The sequence below is a fragment of the Neovison vison genome, chromosome 1 (assembly GCF_020171115.1).
Source record: "Neovison vison isolate M4711 chromosome 1, ASM_NN_V1, whole genome shotgun sequence".
Classification (NCBI taxonomy): domain Eukaryota; kingdom Metazoa; phylum Chordata; class Mammalia; order Carnivora; family Mustelidae; genus Neogale; species Neogale vison.
In genome coordinates, this window is record NC_058091.1 from 20,312,774 (window position 1) to 20,335,285 (window position 22,512).

Below are 22,512 nucleotides of genomic sequence, written 5' to 3' on the forward strand. Positions count from 1 at the left end.
CAGGCCTTACCCTTAAGACCTTAGATAACCTTTATTACCTTCCAGTGGGCCCTATCTCTACACAGAGTCACATTGGGCATTAGAGCATCAACATAGGACTTTGCAGGAGACATAACTGAGTCCACAACACCTACTAAATGAAGTGTACTAAGCAATAACTCATTGTTAATGGGACAAATTACTTAATAACTTCAAAAGAGAGCTTCTGAGAAAATAAGATAATCAGTATTACATTCAGCCAAAAGCATAAACACACACAAAAATTTCCCATTTCGTATTAGTTGTACATGTCTTATGAGTGTGTCATAGTTAATGTTAAGTAGATATTTTGAAATAAGGAAATAGTGTCAGGCTCTATATTGCCATCCTGCATGCCTTAGGTGTCCAAGGACCTTTGACTGATCAGCCTCAATATCTTGACTCTCTTCTTTTTAGAAAAGTTCCTGCTACTTCAGTGAGTACCATGTATGTTACCAAGACAAATAAAACACAGTCAAAGAGATGAAACAAGTACACCAGTAGTGTAATACAGCAAAACTGATACGTTACAAAAACTCTTCGAGGGTATAGAAGAAAGAATCATTCCTGGTAGGAAGCTCACAGGTGACATCATGGGAGAGCTGGCCTTTGAGTTAAATCTTAAAACTGAGGGAAATTCAAGGGGAGGGCACAGGATGAGTAAAGACAAAAGACAAGTGTTTCTTCTAGAAAGACGTAGAGTCTCAGTTGGTAGGACTACACAACAGGGAGCCATTGAAGATTGAAGAGTAGAAGAGAAAATCCATGAGAGTTGTGCTTCCGGATCGACATTAATCTGGAAACAGGTTATTAGATACATTGGACAGGAGGCAGCCGAGAGTCTGGAGTCAGAATCGCCTTTGTTGTGCATTGGTAGTTGTCCACGAGAGAGCGAGAAGGGCCTAGATTTGAATGGCGGCTGTAGTCCAAAAAGGACAGAATAGATGCTGGGGTCATTGCAGAGATTCTACGAAGATGAATGTTTGCTGTATGTTTGGAGAGCAAGAGTGAGAGGGAAGTCAGAGGTGCTGCTCATGTTTGTAGAGATGCATCACATCAGGGGAAGAAGACCTCTGTGGAGACATTCTAACGTAAGACCTGCTCCAACAGTGACTTTCAAGCTGAGGTTTTACCAGAATGGCCTGGGTATAATTTGGGGGAAGGGAAGTTGGGGCTTTGCTTCCTTCAGCCGGAGCATCTTCTTTTTTTCTTTTTATCTGTTTTATAGGTGAATTCCACATGATATTTCACAGGGAACAAAAAGGAGACCACTAGTGTTTGAGAATCACTTGGCTGAGGGCTCCCACGCTGATATTCCAAAGCATGACAGTTCTCCAAAATGTTACCCCAAATCTTGTTCCCATCCATGTCTCCTATGCTGCTGCCCAATGGTGCACACACCTGCCTTGGGGCCGGCCAGCCTGCTGCTTGTGCAGAGCCCCTGACCTGCTGGCTCCTCCGAAGCAGGCTGCCGAAGGATCAGGAGCTCAAAATCTCCAAACAATTGATACTCTTCTGAGGGCTATTTTTATGCTTCCTGTTCCTTGTCTGAAGATATTTTTGGCCCCTTCTTAGGAAATAAGGAAATTCCTCTGTTGTCTCGGTTATTACCTGGGGGTGCTGAGGACAACAAACAAAGGAGTTTTGGAAAGAGGATACGGTGGTAGTGAGGAGACCAGCGAACTGGTATCTTTTGATCCTCACAGGAATGGTCAGATGTTTGCTCGGCTGCTTTTTTTTTTTTTTAATCCAATTATTCCATTGCCATACACATCATCTTCTTCCAAACTACAGTTTCTAACCTACACTCTGAGCTAAAAAAAAAAAGATGGTTCTTACTTAGTCTTACTATTCCCTCCCTCCACACACTATTGGACCTATCTGTGGTCCTTTGTCTCCAAAGGTCAAAATGCCTCCACATAAATGTTATGTTTATGAAAAGAGAGATAAATAAATATTTTAAAAATGTACTTTATCTTTACTTTCTCACTTTATTAAAAATAGTGATATCTTAAGAATTTCACAGTGTCATGAAGGCAAACTTCAGCCTGTTTTGTTTAGGACGTATATGTAGAACATGAAGGGAGAATTGATCTTCCAATGAGTTAGGAAAGCTCTCTGTATCTCTCATCCCATAGCTTCAAGAGTTCGGCTTTTAAAAAGCTATTGATAAGGACACCTGGGTGGCTCAGTCGGCTAGGCCACTGCTTTCAGCTCAGGTCATAATCCTGGGGTCCTGGGATCAAGCCCCACATCAGGTTCCTTGCTGAGCAGGGAGACTGCTTCTTCCCTTCCTGCCATTCCCCTGCTTGTGTTTGCTCTTTTCCTCTCTCTCACTCTCTATCTCTCTCTCTCTCTCTCTCTCTCTCTGTCAAATAAATAAATAAGCTTAAAAAATAAATAAAAATAAAAACTTATTCATATTAGGGGCATCTGGCTGCCTCAGTCAAAGGAATGTGAGACTCTTGATCTTGGAGTCATGAGTTCAAGCCTCACATTGGGTGTAGAGATTACGAAGAAAAATAAATAAGCTTTTAAAAAAGTCTATTGATAGAGGACAGATGTTATTCACAACTGCCATGTATTGGGATTTCCAATGACTACTAACTCAAATGAAAAGTAATGTTAATACTGACAAAGCTTCCATGGTTTACTAGGCTTATCCCTACATATTTCCACCTTTATTCCTTGCAGCCATGTTACAAACCAGGCAGGCCAGGCATTACTGACCTAATTTACAGAAACATGGAGATGTCCAATGATTTTTCCAAAGCCTCATAGCAATTAACCTTACTGAGACCAAAGGAAATTTTATACAATTATAGACTGTGGAGATGGAAGAGCCTAGGAATCATTAAACTGCTAATGTCATTGAAAGAGAAGGAAACCAGAGCCAAAAGTTTAGTCACTTCCTCAAGGTCCCACAGCAGGTTTCTAGACCTGGGGCCAGAACCAAGTTTTCTGACCCTTGGAACAGTCCTCTTATCCTGCACCAAAGCATGGATGCCAACACCAGAACCAAGACGAGGGATGAGGAACACCTGGTGACCCGTGAGTCGGGACATGAGAGTTGCTGGATCAGACAAAAGCATACCCGTGTTCACTTTCTTATTATGTCTTATGCCACCACATATGTCTTAGTCCTGAGTAATTTAAGTATTATAATATTAGAAGTTCTCTTGGGCTTTTGATCATGGTACTTATCCCAATTTTGAATTTAATTTATAACCATATCATTGATACCTTTTCTTTCACTTCAGAGATTTTTGCCCCATTGAGCTTTGGCCCCTTAAATTGTCACCTGTGCTTAGAAAGAAGTCTTTCAAGTGCAAGATTTCAGCATTTCTGGCTAGCGTTTTCTGATGGTCATAAAAAATAAACAGCACATCCTGGATCTTAAAAGGAAGAAAGAAAGAACGAAAGAAAGAGCTATTTCAAAAATGAACAATGACCCTTTTGTTTCAAAACAATTGAAGAGCTAATTTTAAAAATTCCCAGACCACATTGTGTCTGCCATTCCCCCTGCAACACGATCATCATTCAGGTTTCCACATGACTTTAAGAAATTCCCCTGTTGTGAAATAAAACAATAGTAACATGAGAAATTAACAAGGAAAATGAAATGTGGGAGAGCACCGAAGTGCTCTCCTCTGGCAGTCACACCCCCGGGACCTGCCCAGCCAGCTTTGGAACAGTTGAGAGTTTCAGCCTCCCCACTTCATCAATACCCGTTTTTCAAATAAAATCTGCCAACGTCCAGCGGAACTGCAGTTGGTGAAATCCAGGGACTGTCCTATGTGTGGCATCTGCTCTGATGTGCCCTGACTCGAATAGTGAGTGTTTCAGGGGTTGGGGCAGCACCTGTGGTCAGCAAAATAGGAGTGTGTACAGGAGGCAGGACAGTTTGTAACTGCTGCCCACTCCGTGTTCCGTTTTCCAAATGACGGGTGCTGTCATCCCACGTCTTCTCCTCTGGTCTTTGATGTGAGGACAATCCTCAGTATGGTGAGAGTGATACTATATTTAAGGTGATACAAATATTTTTGTAGGGTTAGAGTAATAATCTTTATGGGGGAAGTATAATGTTCTTTGTAGGGTGTTAAAAATCTCTTGGTTTTATTGAAGGGGTGGATTCTTCTTACTCTCAAAGGGTATTTGTGATGATTTTGGCAAGTGAAGCATATTTTTCCCGTGATCTGTGTTTTTGGATCTGTAGTATATCAAATGTTCAGTGAAAATAACCATTTAGGGGTTTGGGGTTGGGGTTTTTTTTTCTTTCTTTCTTTCTTTTTTTTTTTTTTTTCCTGTAGAACATCTTTTTGTCTGCTCTTCCATTTTAATTATTCTGAAAGCTAACAAGTCTGGGACTCTTTTTTTAGTTTTAAGACATTATATCTTCATCTCAGATAAACTAAACTGTGTTTTGATTTTCCTTTGATTACAATCTCTCTCCCTTTTTTTTTAATCTGCTAACATAAGCTTATATTTGACTAGAAGATTTGCTTTCTCCTCAAGTTCATGAGTCAGCATAGATTTCCTTCAAGCATAGTTCAAATCATCTAAGAAATTCACAGACTTCAAAAAGGAAAAAAAAAAAAAAACTGAAATAGTAGTTGAGGCCTTAAATGAGGATAGTTTTCTGCTCTATTTCAACTGCTCAGAGACCAGGCTATTGACAACAGAGTATTGAAAAAGAAGTTCACCAGGTTCTTGCTTTAATTCTTGATGGGTTCTAAGTAAATTAAATCAACCTTACAGCTACTCAGAGGGCCAGAAAATCAGGTGTGCAAAGCCACCAAGCCTCAGGCCATTTGGTCAGGCCACCCTCTAGGTTCCTGTTCTTTCTTTCCTCATTGTGGGTATAGGGAGTTTCTAGGGATTGAAGGGTGTGTCTAAGCCATATGCTCCCATGTCAAGAGTACAATTTCTGTGGAGAGAGAATGAGGCCCAGAGATCTGAGAATTCACTTTACCTCTGTCTTGCCATGCAAGCCCCAAATCTACCACCATTCTTCTGCTCCTCTCACTGTGGGGAAATTTCACTAGATAACAGAATGGAAAAGGATAAAATAAAAATACTCTTTTTATAGTTGAATGGCATTCTCCCTATGCATAAATTATAACTAGGAAATTATTGTCAATTCCAAACTTCCTAAGTTTAAAGCCACATGAGAGTCAGTCTTGGAGGTCTGGTGAGCACTAAGAATTATTGAGGCTTTTAGTCATACTTAACACATACTTCGGAGTTTAGGGGATGGCTCCAATATTATCTACAATGTTTGGAGAGAGAGGGAAGTGTCTCTGTGGGAGTATAGTGTAAGCAAGAAGGTTGCTGAAGATGTCACTTGAGTTTAATCATGATATGAAACTAATCTTTCCAAAGAAGGTCCCAGAAAGTAAAAAAATAGAAGGTCCATCTGGTGCCTTCACTGAGGTAGATTACCAGGAAAGAAAGCTGTCTGCTTTGAGCAATAAAACAAGGGAAGGCACAAAAGGTTGAGCCTCTGCATCTTATGGGGAATGACTAAAAAATGCCGAATGCTTTTCCAGGATTTCAGCTTTAGCTTTCCTTCCTTCAAAACAAAACAAAACCCACTTCTACGTAATAGTCACCACCTCTGAAGAACCACTCTTGATGTACATTCCCCCACTCCCATATTAAAAGTAATCACTCCTTCATGCTCTCAGCATCTCTCTGTACCTCTCCCCTTACATTATGATTCTTAGTACGTTCTTCCCTACCTTATGGTAAGATACATATGCCCCCATTAAGCCTGTGGAGACCAGCAGTGTCTGTGATTCATTTTCTGATTCCCCAAATTGCCCAGCCAAGTGCCTTCAGTATGAAGGGCTTAAAAAAATTTTAAAAAAAAGTTATGCATCCATCACTTAACTCTTAAATTCATGCTCTGTGCCACACCATAAACTGGGCCTCAGGTGAACAGTGGTAAATGAAACAAGACAGAATGAATAAATGACCATACCAAATGCTGAAAGCCAAAACAGTGCTGAGATTTTCGTTTGTGGCATGTGTACGTTCTGACATAATTCAGTCTATAATCCTGACGGCCAAATCGACGTTCAACTTGACATCAATAGTGAACCATGACGTCCCCAGGCTCTTCATTCCAGGCGCTCTGCGCTGCGGGTGAGAATGCCTTTTAAGCTAAAAGCTTTGTCTTTCCCACTGTATATGGAAAAATTGACTATGCGGTTTCATAGAGAAGGTCTAGCGAAGAAATGTTTATATTGGAACCAGCCCCATCTCTAAATCTGGGCTTGTTGCTGAATGGTATTTTGTTTCCTTGGATCAGGGAAGGGGTCTGGAAACATCTGTAACTAAAAGTATTGTTTTAAAATCAGCACAATTTTTCCCCCTCAAATGATAGATAACAGAATTACTTTAAATCAAACACGCTCAGCCTCCCCCCTCTATTTCCTTTCATAAGTGTGTATTATTTTGTTGTTATGAGCGTGGCTCCACACAGAATCGATTGGTAGCATTTGAGGCATCGTCTGCTCCTTTGCAGTCATTTTCTTTTCATGTTACTTCGTATACTTTACCTTCACTTTTATAACTATGCTCGAACAGAGTAGCTATCAGGATTATCGTTGTTATTTGGGGCCAAATTTTAAATACTGCAAAAAATATCAGATTGTAAAGTGATTCTGAAACTATCCTCAAAACTTTTACTGAAAAAAAAAACTGTGCAGATTATTTGTGCCATTTAAAAATATAAATGAATGAAGTAAAGTTTTAAATTGGGCAGTATTTTACCAAATTACAAAATAAAATGTTTAGGGCTGGGAAGTTGGGAACAAATCCCCAAATAACAAGAAACAATCCCAAATAACATGAAAAGAGTGGAAGTTTTATGCCAATTTTGAATATAATTCATGTTCTAGAAAGAATTAAAGTGGTTTATGGAAAGTTCATGATCTTAAAATTAAAGTTTTGTTAGTATAGATTTACCATTTGTTGGAAAAGTTTTTTGTTTTGTTTTGTTTTGTTCTGTTTCCTTTTAAATTAACTCCCCACATTATGGAACTAAATGTTCAGTATGTTCTAAATATTCCTTTCCCATGCTTTCTATAAGTACTTGGTGTTTGATATATTTGTTTATTTATGAACTGTTTGAAAATGGCCCTGTCATCAGAGTCCCTGAACAGAACTTGATCTAGCCCTGAAGATTCATTCTTCTGAGATTTTTAGGTGCTTGACACATAGCAAAGATGTAAAATGTTTGTTTCACAAATTCTACCTCTCACGTTCTACAAATTTACAAATAAGAACACTTGGAGGGAGAGATTCATTGTCCTTTGTCTCATAAAATTTGTTCTATAAAATATGTCAGTGACAATGTGTAGTTTCAATAAGCATTGCTAAATTTTGAGCCTGTCTCAAGCCCTCTGTGGGATTTAGCCTCCTTCAGTGCTGAAGGACAAAGGTGTTGGTTTCGTGGCTCTGTCAAAATTACAGAGATGGTATTTTATTAGAACAATTTATGGGTCATAGTCTTCCTGTTGGTTGGGGCCAGACATGTCAAGCTGCCATACATTCTTCCTAACCAGACATCTGCTTCTGATTCATAAGGGGAAACACCTGCACACATTACTGATGTATATTACACAAAGGGGCATCCTTTCCCAAGGCCCATTGTCAGATACCTCAAATGGAACAAGGGAGTGTCAAGGACACAGCTGGATGTCATACAATCCGCTTCTAACAAGGGTTGTCATCTACACTATTTGCTTCACAGTCCATTTCCATCTGCATTACATAGAAACTGTTAAAAATTGAAACACCAGCTACAAATTACTATATTTAAATTAATAATAATTGCCATATGCCAAATCAGGTCATTACAAAGGGCTGACGGGCAACGTTTCCTATCCCGATTGCACGCCACCAGCAAAGCAAACCTGAAAAAGGCTTAAAAGTATCCTCTCCCTTCACCTTCACCTACTCCCACTTCTCCATCCCACCCCACACCTACCCCTTCACCCACCCTGCCTGGGGAGTGGTATTCAGACATTTTGATGATGTCACCAGTCACCTGCAAAACAAGAAGCTGGTACTAGTGGGAAAACTTCAGTGAGATTCTTGACACATTGGATAACCATGAGCAGAGTCTATTTTTATCCCAAGATCGACCTGTGAAAGGCAGGGGAGGACAGTGTGGGCCTGTCGGTAGCCCCAGAAGAGATGCAAGCTTCCACAATACCCCTGCAATTCTCAACATCATTTTCTTCATCATCATCAAGAAGTGTGGTTTAGTGGAAGGAGCACTGAGGGTTGCATTGACACACTCTAGGCACACAACTTCTGATAAGTCCCTTACTTCTCTAGGTCTCAGTTCTCCCACATTTAGAAGGAGGGGTGAGACAAGGGAATCAGTAAGATCCTCACCAGCCCTTAAGTCCTGTGATTCTGTACACCAGACTACGTTCAGTGCATCTATGTCAAGCACCTGCTGTGCAAGGGGCTAAGCATACAGTGACAAATCAGACGAATCCAGTTTCTGTTCTTGGAGGGTTCAGTCTTCTGGGGAGGAAAGGCAGTGAACCGGTAACTTCAGGTGTCATTGCTGAGCTGTGTGCCATAGAGAAAGAGTGACGGCCCCCAGCGGGGCCCCCAGTTAAAACAGACCATTGGTACAGACATTTCTAAAAGGAAAGGAGAAAACTACTCACTGTGGAACCCCTTGCATGCCCCCCTCCACTGGACTTTAAACGCACAATACTAGTTACTCCTCACAGCTACTCTAGGAGATAATACTGTGCCTTTTTCAGAAAGGGAAACAGACCTCACATTAAATAGCCTGGGTGGTAGAACCAGAACTGGAATCCAGATGTTCTCATGCTTTCTGCTCCTCCAAGTTGTCTCAGAAGGCCGTGGCTATAGGGAATTACAGCTGCTGTAAGGAAGAGATGGTAGCATATCACATCACTGCACATGGGAGATCGATCAGCAAGTCTAGAAGTGGGGGATATCCTACCTGCAAGCATCTTTGGAAGAGAAATTGATGCACTCATTCAACAAATACTTCCTGAGTGGCTGCCAGAGGCAAAATAAATACACATGTGTACTTCTAAAAATGCCAAAGAGTAGATTTTCATCATGTTCTGACAACTGGGGGGGGGGTGCAAAATCTAAAGAAAAATTACCTAAAGGTACATATTTGTATGTAGAGAGAGAAAGAGAATGTGTAAGCTATTAGAAGAATAAGAAAGAAAAGAGAACACATTTGAGGGAACGTTCCCCCTACTTATGAAATGCTCTTCATTTCCTCATTGAACGACTGATTCCCTGCAATTGTATTGAGAAACCTATCAAAATCGACCACTTGAAAAATATCCTACTTTTGAATATAAACTCTTATCTATTTGGATTTTCTGGAAATGTGCTCCATCAACTGAACTAGGGGGGAGAATGTCACTTTCCAGATTGTTATAAATTACGATAGAAGGGGTCCAGATATGTGAAGTGCCATCTATCTTTAGATTGTGCACTTTCAATCCCCAGATGGATAGAATTCAATTTGTTAGCTCTTTCCAGTCTGTTACTAGCTATTCCAAAAATATATCTTGTAAAAGGCCTTTGTATCCATGCTTTTTCCTGACATAGCCCCTAGTGGGACTGCTTAAAAATCTGTTGTCACTGCCACATTAATGTTTAGAATAATTATAGCTAAAAAGACCTTTCCCCTTCAACAAAGAATAGTTCTCTCCTAAGAGCTGATTAAATTTTTATGAAATGGAAAGTTGAGCTCAGGATGTTGGAGGAGATAATCGGTGTTGTCATAGTTTTGCCTGTTTTCAGAGGCGATGGCTAAGGAAGGCTGAGGAACAGGGCTATCTAGGAAGGAGACACACGGCTCCCCACCAACAAAGACAGTGAGGAGGGGGCCATGAGCCAGGTGTGATTAAAAGCAACGGATATAAATAATCCTAAATTTATGGCCTAATTTAAGCTCAGTTCACACAGCTACAGTAATTTCTGGTATCACATTTAGTAATTTTCTATCAAAAGCTGAGTTTCCTTCTGTTTCAGGGTTTTAAAACCACCATAATTGGTCAGTTAACATTTTTTTTAGTGAGCCTTCAAAGAGTCGGTAAAAACAACTTGGATATTTGAAAGAGGCCTTGGCCTAGAATGGGCTGAAAAAGAAAGTCAACCATATGTCACTTCACACATCTGCTGGACCATTAAATGGTCCCCAGATAAAGAGCTGGCAGGTCAATTCTTTCCTACTGCTGCTTGAGTACCTTCTCCTGCCACACTCCTGGGGGTGATGGTGGGCTGACTACTCTGCACCTGCTCTTCTCCACTCCCCCCAGATCCTCGCCTGGCCCCGGCCTGCCTGCCTCATGCAGAGGTTGAGGCTTGCAGAGCCTTCCAGGCGGCAGTACTTGTGTTCCCCTGCTGAACCAGAACACAGGAGAAGGGGCAGGTGGGGTAATTTTGCCCTGTTCCCTCTCTGCCTTAGACGTTGCTTCCCAGGCAGAAGCTGTGGCCCCCACAAGACAAGACGTTGGTTTTCATGGTGGCCACAGCTCTGGCCTCCCCCTAGGTTAGTGTAACAACTATTTTTGACTCCTTGGCCCTAGAGGGGGTAGATTTGTGTTCCCATTGCTTCTCCATTCCTTGTGCCTTAACTTCCCCGCACTTCATTTGAACCCCTAAAGTGAATTCTGTTCCCTGTTGGGCCCCTGACTGACTGACTATATCAATGGACAGGCTCTCTTTTGAAATTTATGGCTTTTTCTATTTCCTTTCTGGTGAGGGAACACTTTCCAAGAGCATCGGTTGCAATTAGCTGTTTTAATTCACAAACTATTTGACTTTCATGCAAGGGAATGATGAAGAAGAGATTATATGAAAAAAATTTAGCAAACTCTGAGAACGTGATCTTAAATTTCACAAGTCCGGTTCATTTGGTTTGGGTCATTGCTCCATCTTTCCCTAGTCCCCTTTTCAATTCCAAGCCAGCTGGAGAGACCAACCACAACCTCAGCTTATGGGTCATTCTGCCATGTTCTGCCAATCTAAATTCAGAGGTGGTGGGACACCCACATATTTGCTGTCTTGGTCTCTGAGAAAATGGTTCTCTGAATTTGGACTCCAGTTCCCCCTTTTAGAACAGAAAACTAGCCTATAAATTCTCTTACTTGAATTTTAAAATTTTGTTTCTCAGTATTGGAAAATGGGAGTATTGTGCACTGTTCTGAGAATTTACCTCTGCCTTAAATTAGTCCATCCCAACTAGAATAAATAAGCCCTCAAAAAGTACTCCAGATTGCACAGGTAGCAGCATAGGACATGTAAATTTACTCCTGAAATAAATTAGTTAGTGGAAATCAAATTAAGTAGACTTTTAAACATTTTAGAAAAAACTAAAGGCTAAATCATGCTTTAACTAATACAGACATATAGACATGGGAAGGGCTTTCCCATGAGATGATGTAGCTGCTAGCTGTAAGATGAAAAACAAAGGAAGAACAAATTAGGAAAGGAATGTTCTTATGCTTATTTTTTTTAACTCTGTATAATGACCACGGTACATAGTGAATAACAAGGAAGTTAGGGAAATTATACACAAGCATCTGAATCTATTGTCAAGACATTAGTCACTTCCCACAGATGATGTTTTAGAGACCTCACCAGGTCTAGACATGGAAATCCAATACCCAGTCAACCTAAGTGAGATCTTTTGTTTTTCTTTCTTTTTTTTTCTTCCTTTTATTCTTTCATGAGCATTTGTGTGCCATACATAGAATTTAAGAAACAAAATATTGCATATATATTGCAGATACATATATATGAAAGATTTATATGTATATATATCCTTCCTCAATCCCATTCCCCTCTTTTGCCCTTAAACAACCTGATTTCTTAGATTCCCATTCATATCTATACTTTTCTTTATATGTGAGTGTCCCTATATAACATACAGTATAATATTATTTTGTATGTTTCTAAATGCAATATAAATGTAGTGTTTCTGTTCTGCAGCTGGCTTTTTTCCCTCAATATTATATTTTAAAAATTCATTCATAATTGAAGATCTTCACTTGTGAGATTTGTCCAAATGCTCTCCAAACTTTCTACACTATTTACCCTCATTTAGTTCATTCTTTACAGTTTGGAATCTACTTTTTTCAAGTAACATATTTTCAAAATCTTCCTGCTATTTGCTAATGATGATGATAGGGGATGAAGATCCAAAGATGAACATGCCACTATTCCTCTTCTCAAAGATCTCACAGTGATTTCAGAGAGGCAGGAGTGCAAATTAAAAACTATAATAGCACGTTCCGTGTGCTCTAATGAGTTATGTGTTGAGTGGCATGGGAACACAGAGGAAAAACGACTGAGTCTAAGACCAAGGAAAGGATTCATAAGTGATGGAAAGGAGAAAGACTTCAAGCCTCTTGTGCCAAGTCAACGTGGTCAAAAGAATGGTATATTTAGGAGAAGAAGGAAATCCATAGTTTAAGTAGAGCAGAGGGAGCAGAGTTTAAGTTCACTCTAAAGGACAGGTTGAGGTTGGATTATTGGATTTTGAAAAAGGAACATCGTGCATCATGCTAAATAATTTTATGTACTCATGTAAGCAATGAATGAAGAGTCACTGGGAGTTTTAAAGCAGACAAGTAGTATAAGTTTTCTTAAAATTAACTCTGGTAATAAAGAATGAACTGGAAAGGAGAAATTCTGGTGACCAAGAGAGTAGGGTGGAGATAATTGTAATAATTATCCTGATCCTGAACTAAATAGTGGTAGTGGGAACAAGGGGAAGATTCATCTCGATAAACATCTCACAGGTAGAATATAAACTCTATGAGGTATATTGTACAAAGGGTGGCTGGACGTGGGAACAGTCTAGCCCAGGTAGAGGCAATGAGAGGCACTTTGTGTAGAGAGAATTTTAAAACAATAATAAAACTTGCTGAACCACAGTCTGCTTTTTATTATCCTCATGTGCCAGAATTTCCAAACAATGTCAATGAGAAAATTCTCCTCCCTTAAAAAAATCTTTTGTTGTCTAAGTTCTATGCAGTTGCTGTGGTTACTGTTGAGTTTAAATAATATAACAAATATGTCAGCTCCAAATTAGCACATTCCAGTTACTTAACCTTTAATAAACATTGCATTCTACACAGAAATTAATTCAGAGAACTTCCAGTCCTAGAGTCCCCCTAGTACAGATGGAGGTATTAATTTAGAGAGTAAATTTATAACAGTTCAGAATTGTGCAAGGCCCTTTCTGACTTGAGACTCTGAGCTCTGGGGCACTCCATCTGTCTCCATTTAAGCCACAGTTTTGAGATAAACAATGATAGCACAGTGATTGTGAAAAGGAAGAGAAGAACTTGAGTACTTAAATGCTATTCTGTGTGCAAACCATTTTCTGATCTTTGCAGAGTTCATTCTTTTGGAAGCATTTCCAAAAATTATATTACTGCCAAATGTATTGATAAAATTGAAAAGCCTCACTCCATTGCTTTTTTTCCTTTTATGTTCTATCATCTCTATCTGAATATGATATAAGAAGAAAAATAGATTAGGAGAGTATATAATAAGTTTACTGTGGGACACAGTCAACTCCATGTGCTTACCAAACTGGAGATGGACCTCTCCCACAGGCACTTGAAAACAAGAGCATGGCATAAAAGAGGGAGATCAGGGATGTGTAGAGGGACTTGGGAGCCAGGAGAATATAGACAGAGGATGAAACTGTGGGTGAGGTTGACATCACAGAGTGTGTTGATAGAAAGAGCTAGAAGGAGGTGATCCTAGAGAACATCAATAGTGTGGAGGCAGGAGAGGAAGAGGAACAGCCCTCCCTTCCTGCCACTTACTCCACCCTACCCCCCACCCCCAAAATACTGAGAAAGATAAGCAAGAGAAAAACCTGAAGACAGGTTGTCCTGGAAACCAAGAGAAGAAAGAATTTCAAGGAGGGAATTTGAACCATGTTAAGTACTAGAACGAGAACAAGTAAGTCTGGAAAAGCAAAAGCCACAAAGACTTCATCCGACAGCTTTATCAGTTCTTCCCTGGGTCCTCTGACAGCTCTCCAGTGGCACAGTGGAGACAGAAGCCAGGCAACAGATAGAGGCATGGGTTGGCATGAAGAAAGCAGAGACAGAGTGATTGAATTCTCTCACTCATGAAATCTGGCTGAGCAAAAGAAGAGGAGAATGAAAGGGAGGTAGATCTGAGAGAAGGTATTCTTAGAATCTGAGCCCCAGGGAAGAAGTCACAGCTCATCCAACACAGGACCCAAGATCTAATTATGCTCTGGCTTTCCTCACCCCTGTGGGTAGAAATTGCTGGATGGTGTGTGAGAGAAGGAAGCCAGGTGATGGTAGGGTCAGATGTATGGGTTCCAGAGCACAGAGAGAGGGCTAATCTCTTCTAATATGAGGAATGCTATCTCATCTGAGATGAGCAGAGGAAATCAGAACGAGTTAAAATTAAGATGCTGGGGCACCTGGGTGGCTCAATTGGTTAAGGGTCTGCCTTTAGCTCAAGTCATGACCTCAGGGTCCTGAGATTGAGCTCTGAGTCAAGCTCCCTGCTCAGCAGAGCTTCTGCTTCTCCCTCTGCCCCTCCCCCCATGCGTGCGCTCTCGCGCGCTCTCTCTCTCTCTCAAATAAATAAATAAAATCATTTAAAAAAAGGTTAAGATGAATTTTGAGGAGAAGAAAAATAGACAGTATGAGATTTTCCATTGAATGACCTCTATTTTCTCATTAAAAAAGGAGGCAAGATTATCTTCTGAGAATAAATGGGTACAGTTGAGGTTTGGGATGTATTTCTCCTTTCCTACTAATTCACAATAGCATTTCTTCAGTGAAGCATAAACCCGTGAGGAAGAGCGTAAGGAAAGAAAAACAGAACTGCCGTCTTGAGCAATCCAGGGTAAGGGTAGCACTGAAGGACTGGGAGGATTGCATGACAGAAGCGCACATTTATTAGCGAAGGAAACTGATGGGACATCCCAACCAGTCAACCTGCCCAAGGAAGCACCACTGCCTTCCCTATAGAGGAAAGGAAGCCACTATAAGTTTATAGACAATTAAGCCTCCCCATTCCTTGTGAAAAGAAAAGGCAATTTAGTCAGACAATTGCAAGACTGTGGAGCCATTAAAGTGGTGACGACCAAATTGGAATGTCTATAAAAAGCACTTAACTCCATGCCTGGTGTCTGTCCATCAATAAATATTAGCTGTTATTATTCATTAAAACCCAGTGGAAGATGACAGAAATGTCTGCCATCTCACGACACTGATTCCTGCCAAGTGGTGAAGGAGTCATGTAAAAATCCCCCAAATGCCTGTAACTCTGAAGTCATTTCTCTCTGCTTGTTCATCTAGCCCTTCTACACCGTATCTCTTCCTTTCTTGGAAATGTGTCCAAGGCATTTGCCGCAGTAAATTAAATAAAACTGAGTCAGCTTCGAGATATATTTAAAAAAAAAAAGAAAAGAAAAGAAAAAAAGAAAGAAAGAAAGAAAGAAAAAGGAAATCTGGCCAAGGCTGTGTTGTGTAACTGTAGCTTGGAGGGCGGGGAATGAAAAGAACAAGTTACATGAGATGATGTGACGAGGAACCAGGGCAGAAAGCCAGGTGTTAGCAGATTTTTTCAAGAAAATCAGAAGAAAAACGGCAGCGCTCATGCCCGATTATGTTATAGAAGTGCGATCACTACTACAAATGAGCTACTTACAAAGTATTTAAAGGAACTTTTCAAGGAGACAAAGAAATTTTCATCAGTATTAATGAACATAATCATCCCCAAATCCTACATTTCAAAAAGAAAATCTTTATGGCCGTAGGGCTCTAAGCTTTCTCATTTGATCCTTTCAGTTATACAACTAAAGAGAGCCAAGGGTGGTAAGTACATCATCACAGCCCGAGTCTGCTGGTACCTCCATTCCGAGTAACATTTGATTGAGTACCGGCTTTCAAGAGTTATTTGAAATCTCTGGGTGGAGCACGGATTTCCCTGCCCAAGTGAAGACTCAAAAGGCTCATAAAAGGCGTTGAGGAATAGCCATATTAACACGACGTCATTGCTGTGATACATACCTCTCCACCTTACAGAATTAAAGAACCTGGCTTAACTCTGATCAGTACAGCTCTGTGCTTCTCAGAATTCCTCAGAACCTAAATCCTTGTCTCTATGTCACTGGGGATTACTTTGAGAGCTGGAGTGTTTGACATGCAGGCCAAACCATGATAGACTCAGGTCCTAAGCTATAAGCACAAACGAAGCCCTAAGAGCCAACGAGGAGACACTAGCTCCACAGTCTGTGTTTAACGATGCCCTAGCTTGATGGTGCTAGTTATAAGAAGAAATACCTTTCAACCGGATAAACCTCTGAAGAATGTTGAAACCACTTTCCTAATCGAGCTATGGTGAAATCACTGTCAAAATCTAAAACTTAACTTCACCTATTGAAATGTAGGGAATTTCAATGACGCAAACAAGAGCTGAAAGAGACCCAAGGGAGGATACGGGGGTAATTCTGTCCACATTCAAGTAAAATCAATCAAGAAGTCAACTTCTTGCTAACTGTTGCACATTACAGACTGCCTTTAATTTATTTGGGCACCCTGACACAGATTTGTGTACAAACAGACAGGATGTGTTAAGCCCTCCCTGAAAAAGTATAGAGTCAAATGTTACCAACAGCTTAATTCAGGACTGCTTTCCATCCCGGATAGTCTGTCTTTTATTTCTATAGAAACAGAAAAATGACCTGTGAGATGCTTACCCATGTCATAAACTCATACATTCTCAGAAGTCATTCCTTCCCACAAAGGCTTACTTGATATTCTGAATACATTAAATTAAACCATTGGTCCCTCCAAATAGAAGGCCTCTGAATACTGATTCTTAGGTCTGCCCAAGTTTTAAGCAGATGGAAGTCAGGATTGCACAAGACCCACAGACTCAGAGTAGAGGCACAAAGTTTTAGTTTTTACGTGAGGATAATATTCAATCTTAAGGTGACTTTTATTATTCGATTTTTAAAAAGTGGAATTCTCTAAAACCTAAACTACAGCTAAAATCATTGTTGCCTGGAAACAAGGAGAAAAGTGGATTCATTATATACATACAAAAACCTAAGCAAAAAGAGAATTGGATGTGTGTGGTTAAATTTGAAGAATACTACCTTCGGATGTAGCAATGACTCTGGACACAAGCAAATGAATTCAGAGAGATTTTGGTTTGGGTTTTGTTTTTTTGTTTTTTGTTTTTTTAATGCTTTCCACATCGGTCCTTAGTAAATTAAAGCAAAAGCTGATGAATCAAAATTCTAGAAGTCTAATTCAGAAAGCAAGATGACTGAATATTTGTAAAATGTTGGCAAATCCTTGGTTGAAGACACAAAGCAAATTTCTACAGTGATTGACCCTCCCTTGCCCTGTGCAGTGTTTTGTTTTCTGTGGTTTCAGCTACTTGAAGTCAACCTCCATTCAGAAGCAGATGATAAGGTCAATAGTAGCCTAACGCTGGGTCCCAATGTCTATGTCATTAACCTCACTGCATCTCATCAAGCAGGCATTTTTCCATCTCACTTCATCCAAAAGAAAACAGGTGAATATAGTACAATATTTTGAGAGAGAGATCACATTCACAGAACTTTTATTACAGTATGTTGGTATAATTATTCTATTATTAGCTATTGTGGTTAATCTCTTGCCATGCTTAGTTTATAAATTAAACTATCATGGGTATGTATGTATAGGGAAAAACATAGTATGTATAGAGTTATTACTATCTGCAATTTCAGGCATCCACTGGGGGTCTTGGAATGTATCATCCACAGATAAGGGGGGAAAACTACTGTATTATAGGTCAGATATTATTAGAATAGGCACAGGGCTATAGAGTATGCTGTTTGTAATGGAATTTTATTATGATTAATTCACGGTCATTTGTTGGAGCTGAAGATTAAGGTCTGAATCTCTCCAAGAGAGACCTCAAGATGGGTCTCACACAAAACTTCAGACTCCTTGTAAATTTGATCCATCTTTGCCGTTGCTTCTTTCAGTGGGTACTTGGGGAGCTCAAACTCCTAGAGAATGCTATTTGAGCATTTAAATTGTTTAGTCTATCAGGCTTTTCAACAGAAATTCTGAAGGTTCTAGAGATATAGTATCTATGCAAAAATAGTGACTTTTGGCCAATTTATTAGCTCCTCTGTGACAATATTTGGAAAACCCAGGGAGATTTTTGGGAACATTTTTAACCAAAAATGGTATTACTTAGCTTGAGTTTACTACACTCAAGGGATGCAGACTGGACTAGACCTCAAAAAATCATGACTTCAAAATCTTAAGAAAATTCAAAAAATGTTCTGTATGATGACAATATTATTAGTTTCAGTTACTGTTCTCAAGGGACTTCTTCATACGAAGACAAAACTATCAATCGGCTGGATAATGTTATCCTCTTTGTTAAGAAACAGTCTCAGTATGTTATATTATCTTATGAAATAATTAATATTGTGATTATATGATGGACCTCTGGAAATAATGCCTTCTGCAATGATATCAACATATACTGTCACTCCCAGGTTCTTTAAATGTAAGTGGCACATGGGTATACCATACCAATATCTTCCTAAAGTTCCATCTAATTCTGATTACTATGAATGTAAAATTAATCAAGCACAGACACATTGATTTTTACTCAAAGCCACATACCACACTGATGATAACAAAGTAAGCAAATGACAATCTATTCTATTCTTTGAAGGCAGAACTAAATGTTATTGATTCATCCAGTCAGTGTTCAAGCAAAAGACAAGCTGTCATAATATAGTAGCTGATGACAGAGAGCTGTAAAAAGTCTACAAATGATTTAGTGGAAAGTAATTAGTCAAAATGACAATTGGGCTGAAATAAATTGTTTAAAGAATAGATAGTCCCAGTCAATGTTTTTCATATATTAATAACTTTATATATTTCAAGCATGTATCCATATCTTAATAATATTTTTTTCTGGAGTTTAAAGGAAATATTTTACATTTTTATCCATTTCAGCCTGCTTTGGACTGTTTGTAGTAACAAAAATTTAGAAATAAACTAAATGTCCAAAAAAAGTTGTCGGATTCATATATATTAACCATACACCAGATGGTTAAGAGCTCAAACCCAGGAGTCAAACAAAGGATCTAAATCCATCCATCCTTCCTTCCCTCCTTCCTTCCTTCCCTTTCTCTTTTTTGTTTTTATGAGAAGTAGCATGTTGTAGTGGAGAAAGAACAAAATTTAGGTTTGTCTGAACTCCTTATACAGCTGTGTATACATTTTTCATCTTCTCTGACCAGCACTTTGTTCATTTCCAAAATGCAGATACTCATACCTAATGCACAGAGTTGTTACAAAGAGCAGATATCATAATGTGGATGAAGCACTTACAATGCTTGGTACATAGGCCCTCCATAAATAATAACTGTGTTATTATTATCTTCATTATTATCATCATTATCCTTGTTATTACCATTAATTTAAAGCCTAGGAACCACCCCAGACAGTACAAGCCCTCTGAATATTCTCAGTTTAGCCACATGTGTTTCTACAGTTGTATGCTATAGGTCAGGTCTTCTCATACGGGCCAGAGTGTTCAGAGTGGCATCTAAAAATTGATTGTAACACTTCTCTTGCTCACGCACACATATATAAACATAAACACCATCTTCGTTTAAGAAATTATGGAAGATGTTCCAAAAGAAATCAGGCAGACCTTCATTTTCTCTGTGGGAAGACCACTCAGCTTTCAAAGTCTCTACATAACACAGGTCTTGGAATCAGTAACAAAACTATAATTAACTCTACTTTCATTCTTAAAATTATCTGCCTTTTAATATTATAACAAAGGTCAGTTTTGCCAGTTCCTATAGAATTTCAAGAAGATATTTAGTACAAACAGAACTTTCTGGAGCCTTGACCAAACATTTCTACATAAAAGGAACAACATTATACAGCTCTTCCTTGAGGATGTTCAAACTTTTCTTGAACCACTTAATTATTTGCCATTCTGAGAAATTCTCTAAGGTTCTACAACACAAAGGATCCAAGATATTCAGTGCATGTAGTAGTGGCATCAGAAGCTCCCATGTCCAGGGCTTTCATTAGCCTAAATGGTGCTTTTATACAAATTTAAAAATGGCACCTCCCCTCTAGATAGATGAATTAGAAAATATAATCCTTCACGTGTACAAAGCCCAGCAGAAAAGAAGTTGGTTGGATTTCCACCTTACTGCACTCTCTCCACAGAGGGCTCCATGTGACCCTGTCCCTGCTTCCCGTTTTCTTCCCTTCTCCTACAGTTTACAAGACTGGAGCCAAGTCCATTTCACACAAGGTCAGAGCCTTAGCCAGGTGAATGTGTAAGTAGATAATGACAGACGCTCTGGGTGAAGTCCGCTCCTGAACTAGGCATAACATAAAGATTTCATTGAGCACAGTCCAGTCTAGGCAGTAGCTGTTGGGCAGCTACTGCCTAGACTGTGTTGAAAAAGACTGGAGACCAAATCCAGCCCAGTAGGGAGCAGTGAGTGTACTAGCAGCATAAACCATTGGTTTCCAACAGCACATATGCTTCAGATTTGCTGTCCTGGTCCAAACTGTTTAAATCACAAGCATTCGTGGAGCAATTAACATGAATAATGCACTGTGAGATGCTTTAGACCAGTCCTTAATCACACATTGGAATCTCTGGGGGACTTTAAAAATAAATAAATAGGGGCATCTGGGTGGCTCAGTGTATTAAAGCCTATGCCTTTGGCTTGGGTCAAAATCCCAGGGTCCTGGGATCGAGCCCCGCATCTGGCTCTCTGCTCTGCAGTGAGCCTGCTTCCCCCCTCTCACTCTGCCTGCTTCTCTGCCTACTTGCGATCTCTCTCTGTCAAATAAATAAATAAAATCTTTAAAAATAAATAAATAAATAGATAGATAGATAAATAGAAAACAAAAACAGGTCCTTCTAATATTTCTGTAAATCGGAAGCTTTTCTAAAATACAGAATTTAACCAAAAAAATTTTTGTTATTATTATTTGGGATTGTTTTCTGTGTTGTGCAATTTTATTTTTGTTCTTTGAGTATGAATCTCTTGATTTAGCTAAGTCCTCAAGGATTACCTACTGTCATATTCAAAATGATGGATTTATTCAGGGCAAATCTTAATATTCTTTGTCTTCTTTAGATAAAAGAGGAGCAAAAATGCCAAAAAGACTTGAACTAATATCAGTTTAGAGTGCTTTTACTGGAACGTGATACCTTGGGCCAGAGGAAGATTCTTACCATAATTGATGATACAAGTACATCTTCATTTGTTCTGTTTCCAGGCGTCACTACCAGACTCCCTGTTGACACCAGCATGTTTTTCCCCTCCTAACACACTTCCAGTCTCTGTGCCATTCGTTGGGACCAATAGAAACAGAGACCAGAATGATGGTCTCAGGGGCTGGGGAGCAGGGAAAATGGGAAGACGTTGATCATAGGGTACAAACTTCCAGTTCTGAGATTAACACGTTCTGAACATCTAATGTATAGATCAATGGTCATAGTTAATAATATTGTCTTATATACTTGAAAGTTGCCTAAAGAGTACATCTTAAATGTCTTCACCACAAGAAAGAAATGGTAATTATGTGACATGACAGAAGTGTTAGCTAAAGCTATTATGCTGGTAATCATTTTGCAATATATACACACATCAAATCAACACATTGTACACTGTAAACTTATGCAATGTTAAATGTCAATTATTATTTCAATAAAGCCAGGGGGGAAAGGATTAATTAATTTAAGTAAGTAATTTTTTTAAATACAGTATTTATTTTATAAAAAAAATACAGATTTTTTTATTTCTTTGTCAGAACTCCCAAATGAGAGACTCCCCACATGTCCATGCATTGGTCTGTTAGAGAGCTCAGAAACTGCTGCTTTGGAAGCTACTGAGATAACTATACTAGGCCCCTCACTATTCTTATCCATTCCTCTGATAATTAAAACCCTCTTCATGTCAAACTGCAGGATGTAACACATTCATGGGTCATCAATCATATGTCTTATAACAAGAATGTATTTTTAAATAAAGTAAAGAAGTTTAAGGTACATGGCACATGGGTTAACTAGTGTTTTGTGAATCTTTTTCTGATATATATGTATATCCTTATATATTTACATACATATATGTGTGTCTGTGTACTGCATCACAGTTAAAACATGTATTTTTTTAAGATATTATTTTTAAGTAATCTCTACACCCAATGTGGAGTTCATTTACAACCCCGAGATCAAGAGTAGTAGGGTCAACGGACTGAGCCAGCCAGGTGTGCCCCCAAACATGTATTTTTTATATTTTGAAACAAAATTCAAAAATACTTGAACTTACATGGCCTACATTAAATGCTTCCTGCTGTAGTTCTAGCACTTTCCCTCTCTATTGTTCCCTAGTGGAAA

The 22,512-nt window shown here is 39.2% G+C and overlaps 1 protein-coding gene across 3 annotated transcripts in view; it reads left to right on the forward strand.

Annotated features, from left to right (window-relative positions):
• LAMA4 (laminin subunit alpha 4) overlaps positions 1–22,512 on the forward strand; it is a 147,237-nt gene that overhangs the window by 13,086 nt on the left and 111,639 nt on the right. The window contains exon 1 of one of the 3 annotated variants that reach the window (XM_044244285.1): positions 3,790–3,851. The exons of the other annotated variants lie outside the window; for them this stretch is intronic. The gene's annotated coding sequence lies outside the window, so the exon portion shown is untranslated. Of the gene's footprint in view, positions 1–3,789; positions 3,852–22,512 lie in introns of those variants that run through there. 3 annotated transcript variants of the gene reach the window in all.